Below are 19,406 nucleotides of genomic sequence, written 5' to 3'. Positions count from 1 at the left end.
CAGACCCCACATCTTGGGGTTACTTGTGACTCTTCCCATCTTCCTTCTGTGTCACATTTAATCTGTTAGAAAATACCATTCAGAATAAATCACTGTCTGACCACTGTCGCTACCTGTTTCAAACCCCCAGTGTCTCTCACCTGGACTGTTACTATTATTGCCTCCTAACTGCTTCCACTCATACCCGCCTATGGTCTTTTTGCCACTGAAGAGTCAGATGAATCCTTTTAAACCCTGTCCGTCCGTGTCATTCCTCTGCTCAAAAATCCCAAATCCGTCTTCCATCTTCTGCAGATTAAAAGCTGAAATCCTTACTCTGCCCTGCAAAGCCCCGCACAAACTTCACTCACCCCTGTACCAGCTCAGTCTCATCTTCTAAAGACACTCCCTTGTTCACATAGCTACAGCCATTCTGCACCCCCCTTCTGCTCCTCAAATAAACCAGTCATACCCCTGCCTCAGGCCCTTTGCATTGGCCGTTTTCATGTGCCTAGAATACTCTTCCCACCTAGCTAACTCCCTCTCTGCCTTTAAGTCTTTGCTCAAATGTCAGCTTCTATTAAACTGCTACACCCTGTTCTTTTTCCTGTTTTGTTTTTCTGCATAGCATCTATCACCTTCTCATATACAGTAAAACCTTGGATTGCAAACGGCTGTCCTGTGAGTGTACTGCAAGACGAGCAAACATTTCTAACAAATTTTAATGCTTATTCATTCTTGAAAGACAGAGAGACAGAGCATGAGTGGGGGAGGGGCAGAAAGAGGGAGGGAGACACAGACTCTGAAGCAGGCTCCAGGCTCTGAGCTCAGCTCAGAGCCTGACACGCGGGGCTCAAACCACAAACTGTGAGATCATGACCTGCGCTGAAGTCGGATGCTTAACATACTGAGCCACCCAGGCACCCCCATTTCTAATAAATTTTAATTTGATGAGCAAGTGATGTCTTGCGATACAAGTAGCACGTGACGCCGAATGTCACATGATCACAACTGAGTCAGTGGTTCTTGCAATCCGCTTTGATATACAAGTGCTTTGGATCACAAGCATGTTTCTGGAATGAATTAGATTCGCAAACCAAGGCTTTACTCCACCCTGTATTTTACTTCTTATTTTCCATTTACTGTTTGTCTCCTCTGAGTGGAATATAAGCCCCCTGAAGGTAGGAATGTGTGTCTCATTACCTGCTGTCATCTCAGGGCAGGTATCTGGCACAAAGTAGGAATTCAGTGAATATTTTCTGACTGAATGAATTCTGCTCTTCGCCAAATGCCCAACATGTGTCAGGTGTGTACTCAGTATATCAAGATGTTCACAGCAGGATCTTCCTTTTAACACGGTCCTGAGGTTTTGGGATGGAGGTACAGCCAACCCCAGTGGGATGTAGTGATGATGCATAGCAGTGGTAAGGATGTAGCCGGCACCCTCTCCTGTTCTACCATGGGATTAAAATAGGCAATGTTTCCCCAGAGTGGGTGATGCTGGGACTGGAATTTGACAAGCAGGTGGAATTTCACCAGGCAGTGAAGCAGGGTGGCAGAGGTGTCCCTCATGTCTCAGCGGGTTTCCGCTCTGCATACTGATTCAGAGGACAAGGCTTGGTACCAGGGAAATAGGGATAAGGGATTATTTGTGATAGTCACGTTTCTCAGACAACATTTTCTTCTTGACAGACAGGATGATCTGACTGCTTCCCAGGATGCTCGAGTCACCCAAGTGACCCAGTTGGCTCACCTGCTGCTGAAATGAAAAACAATTTTCCTGGAGAGCAACCTGGGCAGGTGACCTTACAGCACCAGAGCCACTGCGCTGATCACCGTCCACTGAAATCATTGGCTGAGATGTAAGGATGCCCTGCTTTGTCCACAAAGCCTTTTCAGAACACAATGTGGTCCTGTATCCAATTTCCCCTGGGCTCTCAGGAAGCACTGGCTCATAAAGGGCCTTTGGTTTGTGATTTCTTAAGAGAATCTCCTTTGAAGCCAAAGATATGTCTGTTTTGGTTGAGTCCAGATTCTCTCTGAGGAATAAAAAGACCAGCACATATGTGATGTTTGTGAACTACTTCTGTGGCATCACTGAGAGAGAGAGAGAGAGAGAGCATGCATTGAAGCACTGGGCAGGTGCTGCTTTCTGGCTCGGTAGCCTGTGTGACCACAGGATTGTTCCAAATTCCACCATTGCCTGTCTGGGTAGGTTTGACCATTCTGGCAGGATCAGTAATATATCGGTTAACTATTTCTCTGTCACATATCACTGCTGCACTTGGTGGCCTAGACCAGCAAGAAATCCCTTCTCCCAATTTTGGATCGATTCTCTGCCAATTTTGTCTGAAACAGCTCATGAGACTGCATCCAGCTGGAAAAGCAGGTTGGCTGGAGCAGGGCTAAGCTGGGATGGCTGGAACGTCCTACCATGTGGTCTTTCATTCCAGAGTCTTTACAGTGGGAGTCTTCCTGGCATGATGGTCTCAGGATAACATCCCCAGGAGGCAAGCCCCAATACATGTAGCAGTTAGCAAGGGCTTACATCTTGTGGACTTGGCCCAAACAAGTCTCATGGGCAATCTCAGAGTCAAGTGTGGGAGAGGAACCACACACAGGGATGTTGCGAGGTGTGGTTTGTTGGGCCATGACTATAACCATCTTGGACAAAAGGAAAGAAGAGATCGCCAGCCACGCCCTCCTAGTCCAGGTCCTGTATCTCTTCTCTTCTGCCTGTTGATGTCTTACGGTTCCCACCACAGTCCTGTGTGTGCTGCTGGCCATGCTGCTAGACCATGGAACCAGGCAGCACCTAGGCCAACATGTACATCCTTAGCCTATTACCTCCAGTGAAGTTTTTAGGAAGGCAGGCCCTGCTTCCAGCTCTAATTCTGACCCTGAGCACCCAGAGCGATTCTAAATACACACAGATATCCCTTCTTCTTCCCCTGGAGTCAGAGGTAGCATTCTGCACCACAAAAAAGAAACCCCCGTTGGAGTTTGCCTCAGAGTCTGACGGGACAATGCCCCCCAACTTCCATGCACAGATGATGTCTCCAAACAGCAGGTCTCTCCTCTGTCATAGTCATCTCTAAGACTTAGAGTCTCTAAAGACTTCCCTCCTGGTATTTGTGCTCTTGTGTGACCCTCTTCATTTGAGTGGGAGCTGGCTTACTGACAACAGAATGTGGCAAAGTAATGTGACTTGACTCCTGAGAATAGATTATAAAAAGACTGAGGTCTCTATCTTGGGTACTGTCTTGCACTCTCTTGGGTCCCTTACTCTAGAAGAATCTGGCCACCAGTTGGTGAGGCAGTCCTGTGCAAAGGCCCACATCAGTGAACCTGAAAGCTGATCTTCTGACGTGTCTTACCAATAACAATGTGAGTGAGTGAGCTCAGAGGTTATCCTTCTCAGGCCGATTCTTGAGATGACTCAGCCCCAGCTGACACCCTTAGTACAGCCTGTGAGAGAGCCTGAGTCAGAACCACAAAGCCAAGATGCTCCTGGATCCCCAATCCACAGGAACTGGGAAATTACATGTGTTTGCTGTTTCCAGCTGCTACATCTGGGGCCCATTTGTTACACAGCAGTAGGTAACTAACACACAATCATATCCTCACTTTCGGACACAGCCTTTGTAAAAATGTGCAGAGCTCAGAACTCCCACCCCCACCCTGGACAGTGAGTACAAGACTAGCTGAAGCAAGAAGGAGGAGAAACAGGGAGGGAGTAAGGAGTCAGGAAGATTTCTTTGCCGCCCCCCCCCCCCCCCCGGAACCACTTGTCTCTACTTTCCTTCCCTTGGTGTTGTGGTCTTTCAGAATGATCATCCAAGCAGAAAACAGTCTTCTCAGGGTTAAGATGATAGCAACAAGTAATTTAATACTTTGTTTTGATTGGATTAGTAGTAAAGGCAATGCCTAGTCTCTAGCTGAGACACGGAAAGTTTAGCTGTATAAATTAAATCTCTTTAGCATCATTGGTTTGAACAGCCTACTTATCTTTGCTCCAGATGCTCGATACATTTTTGCTTCTGTTATTCTGGGGTGGGAGGGGAAGCAAAAATGAATTCTCTTTTCTTAGGTAAGAGGACTGATCCCCTGTTCCTACCCCCCATGACTACTGCAGCACATATGGTCTACAGCCACTGAGAATAGTAATGGGTCTGCCTGACTTGGGTGAGCACCGGAGCAGAAATTTTCCCTCCTTTTAACACTTTGGCTCAGCGAGGCAGGCCAAGCCCTATAATCATCATTGATTATCTCATTCGGCGTGACTCCTGGGAAATCTTGGGTGAAAGCAAATTGAATTGGATATTTGCTGCCACTCTTGTAAAAGGAGCCCATCTTAGATTAATTTCAGGCATGATAGCAGCCTAGAAAATGAGGTCCCAGAGTAGTGTGGCTAAGGGGGCTGTCTGGCACTGTGAGAAAATGCAGCTCTTGTGAGCTGATGTATGTAAAGGCTTAATAGCAAAGCACAATCTTTTAACATAGAGGATTAGTCACAGAGGGGAGGCTCCTTCATAGATGAGCTCTCCCGGCTGGCACATGGAAAAGGCTGATTGTTAAAAAAGATTAATTAAATAAAGCCCATGCTGCATTGTTTCTGTGGGTGTCCTAGGCCCCCTAGGGAGAGAGGGCTGCCCCAGGTCTCTCGGGGTAGGCTCTTAGACATAAAGGGGAAAGAGTCCTTTTGTGGACTTTGGTTCATTCCACGCAATCCCTAGCCGTTAGTGGGGGAAGATGAATAGGCAAAACTTAAAAAGGCCAAGGGTTTATTTAATGAGAGGGGAGGATTGGGGCTGGCACGTCCTGCTGGAGGCCCAGTGGCACTGCTGGGAGACAGAGTAGCACTCACACTTGAGCCCTCAGGCACCTGCCTCACTCGGAAACACCCTGCCTGGCAGGAAGTGGGTCCTTTCTGAGCCTAGCAGAGGAGATTCCAAAAGGACAGTGGTCATGAGATTGGGTGACAGACATGGTGCCAACTAAACAAAGCCAATGATGTGAAATCAGCCCATAGGCACCAATGCTGCCGGCAAGCAGAGCTCATGGGCATCCCCCAGCAGAGCAAACAGGACTCTGGCTGTGAACTTGGGAAGATTTTATGGGCAATACTCGAACAACAATAATAATAACAATGACACTAACACGAACTATTTATCAAGTGCCTTCTGTATGTCAGGATATTGAGATGTATCTCTCTATTTTGATATATGGGTATATATATATATATATATATATATATATATATATATATATATAATGGCCCAGCAAGTAAGTATAATTTGTGGTGAAAAATATGGGTACTCCACCAAGGTCACCTTGGGTCCCTTTTCACCCATTTCACCCTCCACCCATCTTGCTCCAACAGTAAGTACCAATGGCTACTTTTCATAGGATTTCTCCTCTGCTGGTAGAACTTGCTTTGCAGAGAGGGAGGTGCCTCAGTTTTTATATCCACTTTCCTTCCAATAGCCCTTAGCCAATGACTAACAGGTGCAGACATACAAAACACCTCTGGGTAGGGCCGACTCGGAGGCATGATTTGCAGCCCACAGTGCTCTTCAGGATCAGGCTGAGGCTGCCCTTTGCAGGACTTTTGCCTGAGATCAGTCTCCTGTTTGGCTCCCTCCTTTTTTCTCTCCTCTTCCCACGCTCAATCTCCAGGTTCCTCTGGCAGTGCTTCCTAATACAAATCTTCATCTTGGGATCTGTTTCTGGGAAACCGAACTTAAGGCATCACCCCTGATTTTTAAGTTAGAAGCTGAAGCTGATGATGAGGTGAAGTCACAAACTTGCGCGTAGTGACACAAGTAAGTTTACAACCAATCCCATCTGACTCCAGAGTCCATGCTTTTCACATCTCCCACAAAAGCCCATTTCCAAGTGGAAGTTTTTCCTACAGAAACATGAGAAAAGCTCATGCTTATTATCATACTTTAGTTCCCTGCTAGGAGTGTTTCTTGCCCCTGGGACCAAGAGTTGGTCAAGGTCAAGACACTGCTAGCAGCAACTGCCTTGTAGGTGGATTTGTGGTTTCTTCTACGCCCAGATTATCTGCCGTGCCAATAGCTGTGGGATATATTGCAGTGTTGTATCACTATTTTGTGTTCATTTCCTTTGAAAGCCAGCCAGGCAACTGCAATCATGGTCCTGTTGTTGCTACCTGCCTTCAAAAGAGCTAGTCAGGCCCAAGGGGAGATAAACTTCAGCAGCCTAACAGAGCCCAAGCGCTGGCCTTGGTGCCAGAGAAATTACTTAAAGTTGGAGAAGGAAGAACAGGATGGCAAAAAGACAGGCAGAGGCTGTCAACTTTTGACTCGGAAATGCATGGACTGAAATTCTAGCTTATAAACTAGACGAGTCACTTCAGACAAATTTCTTAACTTCCCTAGCCCTCAAGTCCTCATCGGCAAAATGGGAATTCTAATTGTCCCTAGTTTATAGAATCGCTGAGACTTTTGGATGAACTAATGTGTGCAAAGGACCTACTGCAAGGATTGGTATATGGTAAGTATTCGATCGTTGTACCTGTGCTTTAATTCATAGTTTAGTTGCAAATAGTTTTTCCTTATTTTAAGTAGGAGGGAATGGTCAGGAGATTGTATAAAATACAGCTGGCATGTCAGTGCATATCAGTGAATACTCAAACTCCAGCAAACTGTCTGTTCACTAAACGGGTCTTGTTTTGTGCCTATAATCAGGGAGAGGTAAGGGAAGACCCGTATTATAAAAGCTCCATTTTCTCATAGGAGCAGTGTCTTCCACAGCCCATTCAATGATCACAGCACAATATAGAGAGCCTGTGACTGTGAATTTTTATATTCTGGAGGAGTTCTGTAACCTTCAGGCTTACAGATAAATAGTTAGGTGTAGACAGAAATTGCTTGGTTGTTGGCTTGAGGACCACTCAAGTTAATTTCCTACAAGTGTCCAATTGGCCCTATTTTCCAGGGGACCATTGCTTCTGGTTGTGATCTCAAACAGAGGCCTGAACAATGTTTATTTAGGTTCATAGTATGTCTACCGGAAATGTGCTTTATTCACCATGACTGCAATGATGCCGCAGAACAAACATTAAAACGTCGGTTGGCTACATCAGACAGAAGTTGATGTTTTCTGCTTATGTGACCTCGGATCGGATGGAAGCTCTACTTCAAGGTATGGGTTTGGTCCAGGTCTGCTTATGTGTCTGCCTTCTGGGGCCCACACTGAAGGGGCAGCGGCTCCCTGGGCTCACTCTGCTCGTGGCAGTCACAGGCCAAACCATGCCAGCACCTTTAAAGCCTCTGCATGTACGCACCTGCTAAGATTACATTGGTTGAAGCAATCACTGGACCAAGCCCCAAACCAAGTAGCTGAGGAAATATACTCTGTCCAGTGTAGGGGGAGGGTGTCCAAAGTCACACGACAAAGCACGTGGGTGAATAATTTTACAGTGGGAGAGGGAATGAAAGAGTGTGACAACAATCTAATCTAACACGTCAGAATAATGAGATATCACACTGGAATCAGAACAAGGACAGAAGACAGAAACAATCAAAGAGAGATCAGAGTGTTAGCTTAGGTGCTCTGAGCATTTGCTATGTAGTTGGTAGAAAACACGCTGAAATTACCCCGAAGGACACCCAGAGGTCTCTCTTCTTTTGCTGATGATTATAAGTAAACAGATAAAAATAAATACACACATGTATATATCATAAGTTAATGACACATAAATGATCCCTTCAAGGTAGGCAGTCACTACTGTGGCTAAATCTGGCAGGGGGTGGGGTGGGGAAGAGACACTCACAGATTCTTGTTTGAGTAGAATTTTAGGATAAAAATCACCATTTCTTGAGCTGTGTAGGATTTCTTATGCAGGTCTTTGCTTGTTGGTTCTTGTCAGTTGAATTATCCGAAAGTGGCTCCATTAGCCTTTTAGCTAAGCAAAGCATTCCTGCAAGTACATACTGCTGAGTTGCATGCATTTTTGAAAAATTAAAATAGTAGTGGGCATGTCACCAGGCTCCAGAACTCTTGGCTAATGTGGATGTGTACCTGGCAAGAGTCCAGGTTGATTGGGGTGTATCATTGTCTCCCTTCCCAGAGTGTGACGTCTGGGAGCTATGTGAGCAGCGGCATTCCTGGGAGAGCCACCCCCTGCCCACCTAAGGATCCAGCTAAGTGGGCAGGGAGAGAATCCCTAAAAGGCTTCTGGTTTTCTTATCCCAGTCACACCTGAGCCCATGCTTAAAGGTCCTCAACAGTAATACCTGTGCTTTACATCTTCCCTCTCCCTTACTGAGTGTCTGGGTAAGTTCACTTCAAGGAACAGGGACAGAAATAAAATAAACCTTGGTGAAATTAATCCTGACCTCTGCCGATGAAAAATTGGGCATGATGTGATCAAAGCACACTTTTGAAGTGTGGCTCCCCTATATACCAGCCTTCACTTAACCAGAGGTCAAGACTCGGCAGGCCACGGCTGAACTTGGCCAGCTGAAATATTTGCTGTAGCAGATGAGAATGTGGGCTTGTGTTCTTCTCTGTGTGGCAGACCCTCACTGTCGCCTCTGTGTCCCTGGTCCACTTGATTGATGTCTGTTACCCGACTGTCCCTGGAGCAATGTAAGCCTGAAACAATCCTAAGCCTCATTTTCCTCAGTGGCCAATGTCGATGAAGTCTGTTTCCCAGGGTGGTGGGGAAAATCTAACGCAGCATTGAGGATAAATGCCCAGCACTGGTGAGCACTTCATGAACTCAGTTTCTCTTTCTTGATTCCTTTTTACGTTGCTTTCCCTTTTCTCTTTCCTGTTTCTCATTCCCCTCCCTCTTTTTTCCACTTTCTTAATTGTGATGCCTTGATATCTATTTTATTTCTTGGGTAAACTTTAAACAGGTTTTTGCCTGTCAGTGGGAGCTCTGGGTTATTCTGGCTTATCCTGAAGTGAAAGTCATATTGAATGCATCTTCTGGTGCCCCACAATTTCTGGATTATCTAAAAGGCACAAAAGTGATTCAGCACTGAGTCAGTCAAGATGAAGTTCATTGCTCCTCTCTGGATTCATCCATTGGTGGCCAGACACCTCACCCGGGGATCTTACAGTTGGTGAAATTAAACTACCTCACTATGAGAATAGAAAATAAACAAAAATATAATTCCAGTTAAGACCATCTAAGTAAGTGCATACTGCAGGAATAAACTAGCAAGAGGAGAGTGATCAAGAGACTTGGAAATCAAAGTGGATGTAGAGACAGACTTTTCTAACCCCTTTCTTTTACAGTTAAAGAAACAGGGGCTTATTAAGTTAAGGGACTGTTCAAGGCACATGTGTATTTAGTGCCAAGGACCTTTGCACTTAATGCCCAGTTTTCATTCCTCACCATGCAAACTCGCTGATTACAAGAATCCAGAAGGTTTTCAGTGTCTGCATTTTGAATAACAAGAATTGAACTAGAGAGTAATAGGGGCAAAGGTTACATAATCAATGAAGAGATTATTGAGTAACAATGTTGACCTAGGTTGTGAAAAGAGAAAGGAAGGCACTGCTATAGTATTCGCATAACCCAGGGGGAGGAGAGGGGAGGGGAACGGAGATCTGAGATCGGGGGATAGGCTCTGATTTGGATACTTTCCAGCTGTAAACTTGAAAATGCCATTAAATTTCCTTAAGCACTATTTCCGATATTTGCAAAGTAAAGATAATTATTTCTGAGCTTCCTGCTTCGAAAGGTTATTGTGAGCTTCCAAATACAGATTATTTAGTCCAACAAAAACAGTTACTGTGCACCTGCACACACCAGAGATTCAAAGGTGAGTACAGCAAGAACATGCCACATATGCTAACTGATGAAACACTTACATGCATAAGAGAACGAATCATTATTATTACCACCTTGAGAGGTGCTCCCTCGAAGCAGTGACAGAATGACATCTGTTGGTGTTTCCATCACCCACACACAGCTCAGAGCTCTAGGCTTTGTTGGTCTTGGTAGTTACAGAACACATAAGACATTACCCAATGGCCATTGTTTAAAACGGTGCTTCTGAATTTTTTTTCTGCCTTTATAGACATGTGAGTTTCAGGAGTGACTACTCATGTGTCGTTCTTGATGAAGAATCATGATCCAGAAGGGAAAGTATGAGACAGAATATTATGGATCGAAGGCTGGATTTCTCAAGTTGCTTCATTCCCAACTTGTTTTAGGGTTCTGGATGACTCACCCCATTTTTCTCAGTTTGAATTTCCCTCAAGGAGAAGGAATCTTGCTCTGCTTGCTCCAGAGGTTTCATGGGGAGTCAAGATGGCACTAGGTGTGGAGGCATTTTTTTTTTTTTTAATTTATAAGTGCTGAAAAAAAAAAAAAGTTCAGCAGCAGGCTTGCAACCTCTTTTGGACCATCTGGGGGAAAAAAAGAGAAACCAGACAAATTCTCTTGCCAGCTCACTACTAACCAGATTTCCTGGAAAACACACACAAATGGTAATTTACCATTTGGTAAATGATATTTACCAGCAGAAAGATGAGGGAAAATCTTTGTCTGTGCACTACTTTTAGCAGGATTAACCTAGCCTGTGTCAACCGCTTATTGTAAATAAACCTGAAATTTATGCAGTTATGGGACATGGCTCAATGGAAAATGTTTCAGAAGCTACGTCATTTATTTGCCAATTGCTAATGCTTATAAGCTGAATCAGAAGTAAACTTGGTATTAGGTCTGATCAGTGATTCATGCTGAATCTCATTTGCATTATTTTTGTGTTAGGTCAGGTACCACCATAGGTAAGGTATGGAAAGATAGGTATAAAAAGGAGGTATTTCACAACTGAAATGACTCATGTGTTCAAACAATGCACTAGATGCAGTGCTTAAACCTCACATGTGAAATCTGAACCAAAGCAGTTCAGAGGAGGAGAACAGACATCTGAGGAGCTATGCTGACGATCTTAGATTTCCCTGAGGGGAACACATCTTGGCTGTGTCTCCCTATTTCTGGTAAACTTTGAATCAGAAATAAATTTGATCCTGAGTGTCATCAACGGTTTGAGTTGAGTCTCATTTGTTTCATCTCTGTGCTTCCTCAAGTGGCCTCGCAGATAAGGTACTATCATTACATTGTTTTTGAGCGTCACCAAGGAAGCAACTGAAAAACCCAAGCCAATCTTTAGGGTAAAGATTTTGTGTATGTGTGAGACAAAAATAAAGGATAAAGAGAAACTGAGACTCTACAAAATGGTATCTTAAAACCTTTGAAGATGGAGAAGGCATTGGGGGAGAAAGAAAATGCCATGGGGCTTTGCTGACTCCGTCACAGTCAGAGAAGCAGCAAGTTAGAGCAGGCTCTTGGGAAGGCTCTTCAGTCACTTGTTTCACACAGCAGGTGTGGTCTCCAATGTCCACAGCTACAGATATTCCATTGATCATTTCTGTGGTTGGATTTTCCCCTCCCGACTAACTCCCGACCAGCCCACAAACCATTTGTGGTCTCTTCTGGGGTCCAGTAGGACAGCAGCTTTCTGTATTATTGCCTTCCTTCTCCTCTGTCGTTACCACGTATTACCTCTGTCATATCATCACCTAGATGATATATGTAAAGCTCAAAAAGCAGGAGAAATGAGGCGAGCCTGGACTCCCAAGTGCTCTGCCCCTCTGATTCCTTTGTTCACATATTGTCCATCCCCATTTTGAAAGCCAAGGGATAGAGGCAAAGTCAGGTGCAAGAGATGGCTATTCTCTTTAGTCTAAGTAAAAGTATTCTGTAAGGGGATTAGCCTAAAGAGGCAAGAAAGCAATATTTTATCTTCTTGGGATTCACAAAGGCTCACTTCTGCAAGCCCCAGACAGGGAATTGGAGAGAACAGTGGTTTTCCTCCTTGACTCTCCACCTTGGCTGCAGAATTACCTAGGGTGCTTTCTAAAAAATAGTATGCCTGGGCCCTGCTCCAGACTAGTTAAATTAGAATTTCTGAGTGACTCAGGTATGCTATTTAAATGTTTCTTAAGTGATTCTAATGGGTAGCCAGGGTTGCAAACTGCTGGGATAGACATTTTGTGGTCATTTGTTTTTGTGCTTATGAAGAGTCAGGCAGTAAATGTATTTTGGGTCATAAAGTGGCTCAGAGCCGAAATATTTGCTATTGTGAGAGAAGCTACATAAAATGACAACCCAGCCACAGACCAGAACATTGTCAGTTCAGCTATGAAACAATTTCTTTTGATGTTTATGGCACTAAAGATCCTGAGATGGTGCTGTCTGATGAGAAGGTGCTTAGTGATGCCCTGAGTCTGTCTGTGAGTCAGAGAAACACCCTGATTTGACTTCTCCCTCTGCAAGTTTATCAACTTAAGGAGGGCATTAATATTTTTATCATTTTTTTTTTACCATTTTTTTACCCTTTTGTGAAAAATGATTTGTAAGTGTTATCTTATTAGAAAGTGTGAGATTCAAATCAGGTCAGGGACATAACCCTCCCCATGTCCTTCCCACTCATGGGGCAGACACTTCCGTTCTCAGGAGAAAAAGCACTGAATTTGTATGTTATTCCAGAAATTCTGAACTGTGCAGCCAACTGGATCACTTTAAGGACCCAAATGGGAGACATATTTGTAGTCAATGCCTGCACATAAGGTATTTCTTTCTGCATAATTTTGCTCTTAAAGATGATGGAATGAACTGTACTTTAATTAAATGCAGAGGGAACACTAATCTACTTTGAAAGGCACCACTAATCCACTTATTGGCAACCAAGGTATGTAGATACTAATGGGACTTTCAGAAGAACAGGCACAAGAGGGAAACCATTTCTAAGAAATACCAACCTTGGCATAGGCACAGTCGTGTGTATATCCATCATGGCCAATGGCTACCAAGAAACTTCAAGTTAATCCATTATACCTTCCTTAACTCATGCCTGTGTCTTCATTAGGGGGTATGTACATGATATAAGCACTTTTTAGTAAGCAAATGATATTAAGAAATTAAGGATCTATTTGTAACTTGGTTCTCAGGTCCAATTGTACATTAGTTTGGTCTTCTGTTAATAAACTTTTGTGTATATGCTCCAAACTTCAAATTATTTTCTACATATTATTGTGGTCTTGTATGTCAGCCCTCTGGAAAACTTTAAAAAATAAGTTGTAGGCTATTGCATTTATTGATGTTAGTATGAATAGTTTCATGATACTGTTTTTGGTTTCCTTCCTTAAACAGAAACATATAAATGTTGTTCAGGAAATGCTCGAATATTTTCGGCAGAAGGAAGAAAAGTATATCAGCATTATATATATATATATATATATATATATATATATATATATGTTTTAACATTTATTCATTTTTGAGAGACAGAGACAGAGCATGAGTGGGGGAGGGGCAGAGAGAGAGGGAGACACAGAATTCGAAGCAGGCTCCAGGCTCTGAGCTGTCAGCACAGAGCCGGATGCAGGGCTCGAACTCACAAACTGTGAGGTCATGACCCAAGCTGAAGTCAGACGCTGAACCGACTGAGCCACCCAGGCACCCCTGCACTTTATTTATTTATTTTTTAATGTTTATTTATTTTTGGGGGGGCAATCCCCCACTAGCTAACTTGACAGTAAATTTTTTTAAGTCACAATAAAAATAAATGAATAAATAAATAAATAAATAAATAAATGAAGGTGTTTTTATTCCTGTTCTGTTAAAATTTACACTTGTTCATACACAGTTTTCTATTTTCAATTCTCTATTGAATTTAGCCCAATTCACATCCCTTTTGGATTGAAATAATGTGAACAGAATGACCTATGTCACTTCTAGCGTTAAGAGTGAATGATGATTCTTCATCCTTCCTCTCCCTCCTGCTACTGTGACTAGGCTGAGTTTCTGAGGGAAGGTGATGTGGAACAAACGCCTCCATTTATAAGTAATGAACATGCATCGTAAATAAGTCTGCCATGCACAACACTGAGCTCTGGGGATTGCCACCGCAGCATAACCTAGCCTATCCTGACCAGAAGAACTTCCTCCATCCATTGCAAGTATATTACTGACAAGCAGCATTTTGGAGAATTTACTAATTGTCTAGGTCAGAATTGACAGAGAAACCATACCTCTGACATTGTAACACCACCCAAGAAGAAACTTAGCTGTTATAGACCATTAGCTTATCCATCAATGAGCAAAAACTTGCAAGTGATCTAAACTGAGCAAACTTTTGACCCTATCTAGTACTGTTTCTCCTCTGCATACAAAATATTTAGTAAATGGCAAATTTTAGTCAATAGTCAATTATAAGGAACTGCCTAAATTCTTAAGATGTAAGAAGTTATTTATATAAGGAATTTTTAGAAATCAACAAATCACTGTGAAAATTGCATATATTTTTTGTTCTTGTTGTTTCTACTGTTGCCAATGACTCTTGAATGAAATAATATTTGCTCCAATGAATTGAGTCCTTTTGAGGGTGAGAGATCTGGCTCTAATTCCAAATTTACCCAAATGACACAACATCTCCAAATTAGCCATTTAAAATAATTCCCTTGAAAGTACGACTTGGAAATGCATACCAGAGAAGAAAGAAGAGTTTTTTTTTAAGTTTACTAATGGCTGCCTTATTGTTCCCATTCTCCTGGGATCCTTCTCTCTTCTTGCTCTATGTGTTTTTTTCTTTGTCCTTCCCTCCCTCAGCTTCTAATGAAGACACCCAGCAGCATAAGAAGAATAAAGAGTTTTCTGAGCTGGTCTTGGGAATATGCAAAAGATTAAAATGTGTGCTGAATTGAGCCAAGGTTTATGGGTACAAAAACAGATCAGAAGGCCAAAGGGGAAATCAAGTCAGCGGCCAGAAGTGAAATCAGGAAAGGCAGTTGACAATAAGAATCAGCAACAGGAGCTCTGGGGAATCCCACAAAACAGATGGCTGCTTTTTTTTTTTTTTTTTTTTTTTTTTCCCAGCTTCACCATTACAGCTGCAAGATCTGCAGAGGCATAGCAAAGGCCCTGTGGGCTTCAGCTGCCATTCTGTGACCTTCAGGATGACCTCTAGCCTGAGATTAAATTTTTTTTTCCTTTACATTTATTTATTTTGGAGAGATAGAGACAGAGCACAAGTTTGGGAGGGGCAGAGAGAGGAGACACAGAATCCGAAGCAGGCTCCAGGCTCTGAGCTGTCAGCACAGAGCCCGATGCGGGGCTCAAACTCACGAACTGTGAGATCATGACCTGAGCCAAAGTCGGACGTGAAGTTGGACGCTTAACCGACTGAGCCACCCAGGCGCCCCTCTCTAGCCTGAGATTTAGACCAGAATTTCTCATGACTCTCCTGCCCTCTCAATCCAGCTCTCCTTCACTACTCTGCCTCAATGAATAGCCTCTCTTCCATCAGTGTTCCGAAGCAGAATCCTTGGAGTTATCCTCAGATGCTCTATGTCCCCCATTCCCCACATACAATCCTGACGTTTTTACTTGGAAAATACCTATTCAGTTCAAATTTCTTCTCTGTCCTCACTGTCTGTGGTGCATTTTCCTGTCACCAAACTTTTCCTGTTCCATTTCATCTGATGTAGGATACCAGAGTCAACCTCTTATAGAAGAAATGGGAATACCAGTATCTTAGCTACAGCAGGGTGGGGAAATGATGAAGTTATTTTATTCTGAGAACGAGTGAGCCCCTGAGAAGTTAGTACAGGGGATTCAGAGACAAACAGGTATAAAGAAACCTGTCAATGTGGGGGTTCTTTCTGCCAGGTTCCTGGTCTCTCTCCGGGTGCCACTTCTATGAAGGAACACAAATCCTGGCCCAAGGATGAGACACGGAAGAACATTACTGAAGGATTTCCCTCCAAGCTCTGCCCTACAGCCCTCCACTTCCTGGAATGGTTGACACCAGAAAAGACCACTCATTTTAAGAAAGACTGTGCCTTCATTCCATAGAAGTATTGTTTTATGGCTTCTACCAGATATACTTGAATAGGTACAGAGCTCTTAATATTTGCAGAAATGGCACAGAGAAGCCAGGGATGGAAGGCTGAGGCAGAAAATTGGATCTAAGGGGAAGGCCCTGGAGCACTCAATCTGAGATTATTAAGGGCCTGGCTTTGCAGAGAGGGCACAATGGGTGTTTTCAAGCAGGAATGAAACTCATTGCCATAAAGAGTGAAGTTGAGCATTCAGACCAAGCTAGGACAATGCGTGTATTTGAGCAGGAAGGGATAAATTTCGGTGTATTGCTCCTAATGCCATGTGCTGCATCCAATTTTATTTATTTATTTATTGAAAAATTATTTATTTACGTTTTTTTTCAAGTATTATTAACATGCAGGGCTATATTAGCTTCGAGTGTACGATATAATTTAATGTTTACAACAGCCTATTGATTCTTTGGGAGGCGGAGGTGCAAAGAAATTAGATCGACGCTTCCCTAATACTCTTAAAATTTGTTTATGTGAGTTATTTCTGTTAGTATTTATTAGAAATGAAAACACAGTGGGACACCTGGGTGGCTCAGTCAGTTGAGGATCTGATTCTTGATTTCAGTTCAGGTCATGGGATCCAGCCCCTTGTCAGGGTCTGTGCTGAGTGGCGTGGGGTGGGGGGGGGGGGGCGCTGCTTAAGATTTTCTCTCTCTTTCCCTCTCCTCTCTCTCTCCCTCTGCCCCTCTCCTCCACTAGCAGTCTCTTTCTCTCTCAAATAAAAAAAAAAATAAATTAAAACAAAAATTTTAAACACAAGTTGACATAAACACATTCTATTATCCCCACAGCCTCATCTGAATCTCTCAACAAGTGCTTGATTGTGGGCCAGGAGGGGTGGGTCTCCAAACAAAGGCCCATGAGAGTATGATACAGACTCACTTTATACCATTGCATTTGGTGCTAGGTAATGGTGGGTCCATTTTCACTAGGAAATGGTGGGTCATGGCTGAAATCAGAAATGACCATGAGCCCTCGACACGGAGAGAATGTCTCAAAAGCGTTTATGTGAAATCTGACTTCTTTCTGAGAGCTTTCGGAATTCACAGTGAAACGCAGTGCGCATCGACCCTGTGTCTCAGTTCCACCCCTGCAAACCGCTAAGCCTCCCTGAGTTTCTCTTATGGAACACCAGGCCCTTTAGGTGTGTGCAGGGAGGAGCTGTAAATAGGAGCTTCCTCTCATGGGCACTGCGGTGTCGGGTGAGCCAGGCTAGGCTGTGAGGATGTTGTAGTGACAGCGGTCATCTCGGGAAAGCGTGGCTCCATTTCTAGTCTGCTGATGACGGGTTTATCTTCCCTTGTTAATGACTCTGTTCAGAGAGATGTTTACCACTCGCATCCCATTGGCGGGGCTCTGCAATCCATGAAAAGCCCTTTCAGGAGTCGTCACGTACATCTGTAAATGCCTGGAAATCAATGCCATTTAGCCAGCGGTAGTGACCTTTCAGACACAGAGATGATTTCGAAATGGCATGTGAAAGATAACATCCAGCAGTGCCAATACAACACACAGAATTTCCAATACCACTTTAAGGACCCTCTCTTGCAAAAATGGAGTAAAAGCCCAAGCTCAATATGCTTCGCAGGCAGCTCTCAAAGCTCAAGAAAGAACGAAGGCTGGTCTGGTTCACAAGAAGGGTGTTAAGTGCCAGTTTTCACCCCCTTTGTCAAAGGTCACATCCAATGACTCCATCCCTCATAGAAGAGAGAAGAGAAGAGGGCCAAGACTTTGAGACTAAGGCTCTAGGTTCTTAGCTCCACTTTGTGATTCTGCCTGGGCATGTCCTCTCTGAGCCTTAACTTCTCCCTATATGGAATGGGGTAAGAATATTTGTTGTATATGCTTCAGAGGTGCAGGAGGGGTTTTAGAAACCTGAAATGTGTTTTCTCAAATAATCGTGGGGTGCCTAGATGGCTCAGTCAGTTGAGCATCCAGCTGTTGATTTGGGCCCAGGTAAGGGTGATCCCAGGGTTGTGGGATGGAGCCCCAAGTCAAACTTTGCGCTGAGCACGGGGCCTGCTTGATTCTCTTTCTCCCGCTGCCTCTTTCCTCTGCACGTGCACTCTCTCCCTGAAAAAAAAAATCCTTTCAAAAATAGTATTTATCAATTTTTTAAAACTTAGATCACAAAGATTAGCTAAAGTAATACACTAAAAATAATTTCAAATTCCATCATCATTTTTTTCTATTCATACATTCTTTCTTATGAATGTATGTATTTACTCTAAAAATGGTTATATTGACCATACTGTTTGTAACCTACTGTTTTACTTAACACTATATTGAATACAGCTTTCTAAGTCGTTTACTATTTTCCCCACAACTTTTAATGATTATGTAATATCCCATTGTGTATTTGGAGCATAATTTAGCCAACCAGTTTCTAACTATTGCATTTTCATGCACTTTCTCTTTTTCTCTCTCTGAGTTTCTTTTTGCCTTTCAGTTTTTCTCTTCTTCCTTTCTTTCTCTTTTTTCTTTCTCTCTTCTTTCTTCCTTCCTTCTTTGTTTTTCTTTCTTTCCTTTCCTCCTTTTCTTTCTCCAACCCACCCAGCTCCTTCTCACTTTCATTTTCTTCTTCCTTCCTTCTTTCCTTCCTTCCTTCCTCTCCTTGGCAATTATAAAGGATGTTGCTGGATGCTTCTCCCACCACTGTGATAGTCCCAAGGAGCAAGTGTAATAGAAACAAGGGACAGCCACATGGCAGGTTTAGCAAACCAAACCCTTTCCTGGGATCTTGAATATAGATCAAAAGGATGCAGGGGCTCCTGAGTGGTTCAGTCGGTTGAAGGTCTGGCTCTTGATTTCAGCTCAGGTCATGATCCCGGGGTCATGGGATGGAGATGCTTGGGATTCTCTCTCATGCGCTCTCTTTCTGTTCCTCTCTCCTGCAGCTCATGCTACAAAGACTTTCAGTTTGCGCCCATCCATTTCAGCCATGGCTATTCAGCATCCCCTTCTTTTCCTCCCTGTAATCCTGTGAGATCCTACAAATCTTTTTGATGAATTTCCCTCTTGCCTAAAGTAGCCATTGTCCATTTCTGCTGCTTGTTATCGAAACATCTCTATAACAAATGCAATCAGGGAACATCTGTCGATTGTATAGTACTTACCTGACTTTTTAACATTTCAATTAATCAGAAACGGCCTACAGACACTAACATTCATGTTAAGTCTATAATCTTGTTTATACTGAGATTTGGGGCTTTTTTGCCTTTATGAATGCATACTGCCTCTGGAAATAGTAAACTTATGCACTTTTTTTTAGCCCACCAAGTAAATTGATATTTGTTTAATTGGCAAACAAAATCTATTAGTGTTTCGGCTGGACCCTGCTGGGAATGAGATTCAGCCTCTAGACCCAGTTTTATAGGCTATTTCTGAACCTCGGAAAACAAAGATTTACTATCACTTTTATAGAAATGCTAATAGGACCATAACTATAGTAACACAGATGGCACAGCTGTGAAATATAC

The sequence above is a fragment of the Panthera leo genome, chromosome A3 (genome assembly GCF_018350215.1).
Source record: "Panthera leo isolate Ple1 chromosome A3, P.leo_Ple1_pat1.1, whole genome shotgun sequence".
In the NCBI taxonomy this organism is placed as follows: domain Eukaryota; kingdom Metazoa; phylum Chordata; class Mammalia; order Carnivora; family Felidae; genus Panthera; species Panthera leo.
The sequence above is the reverse complement of the archived record's forward strand: the minus strand, read 5'-3'. Positions refer to the sequence as shown.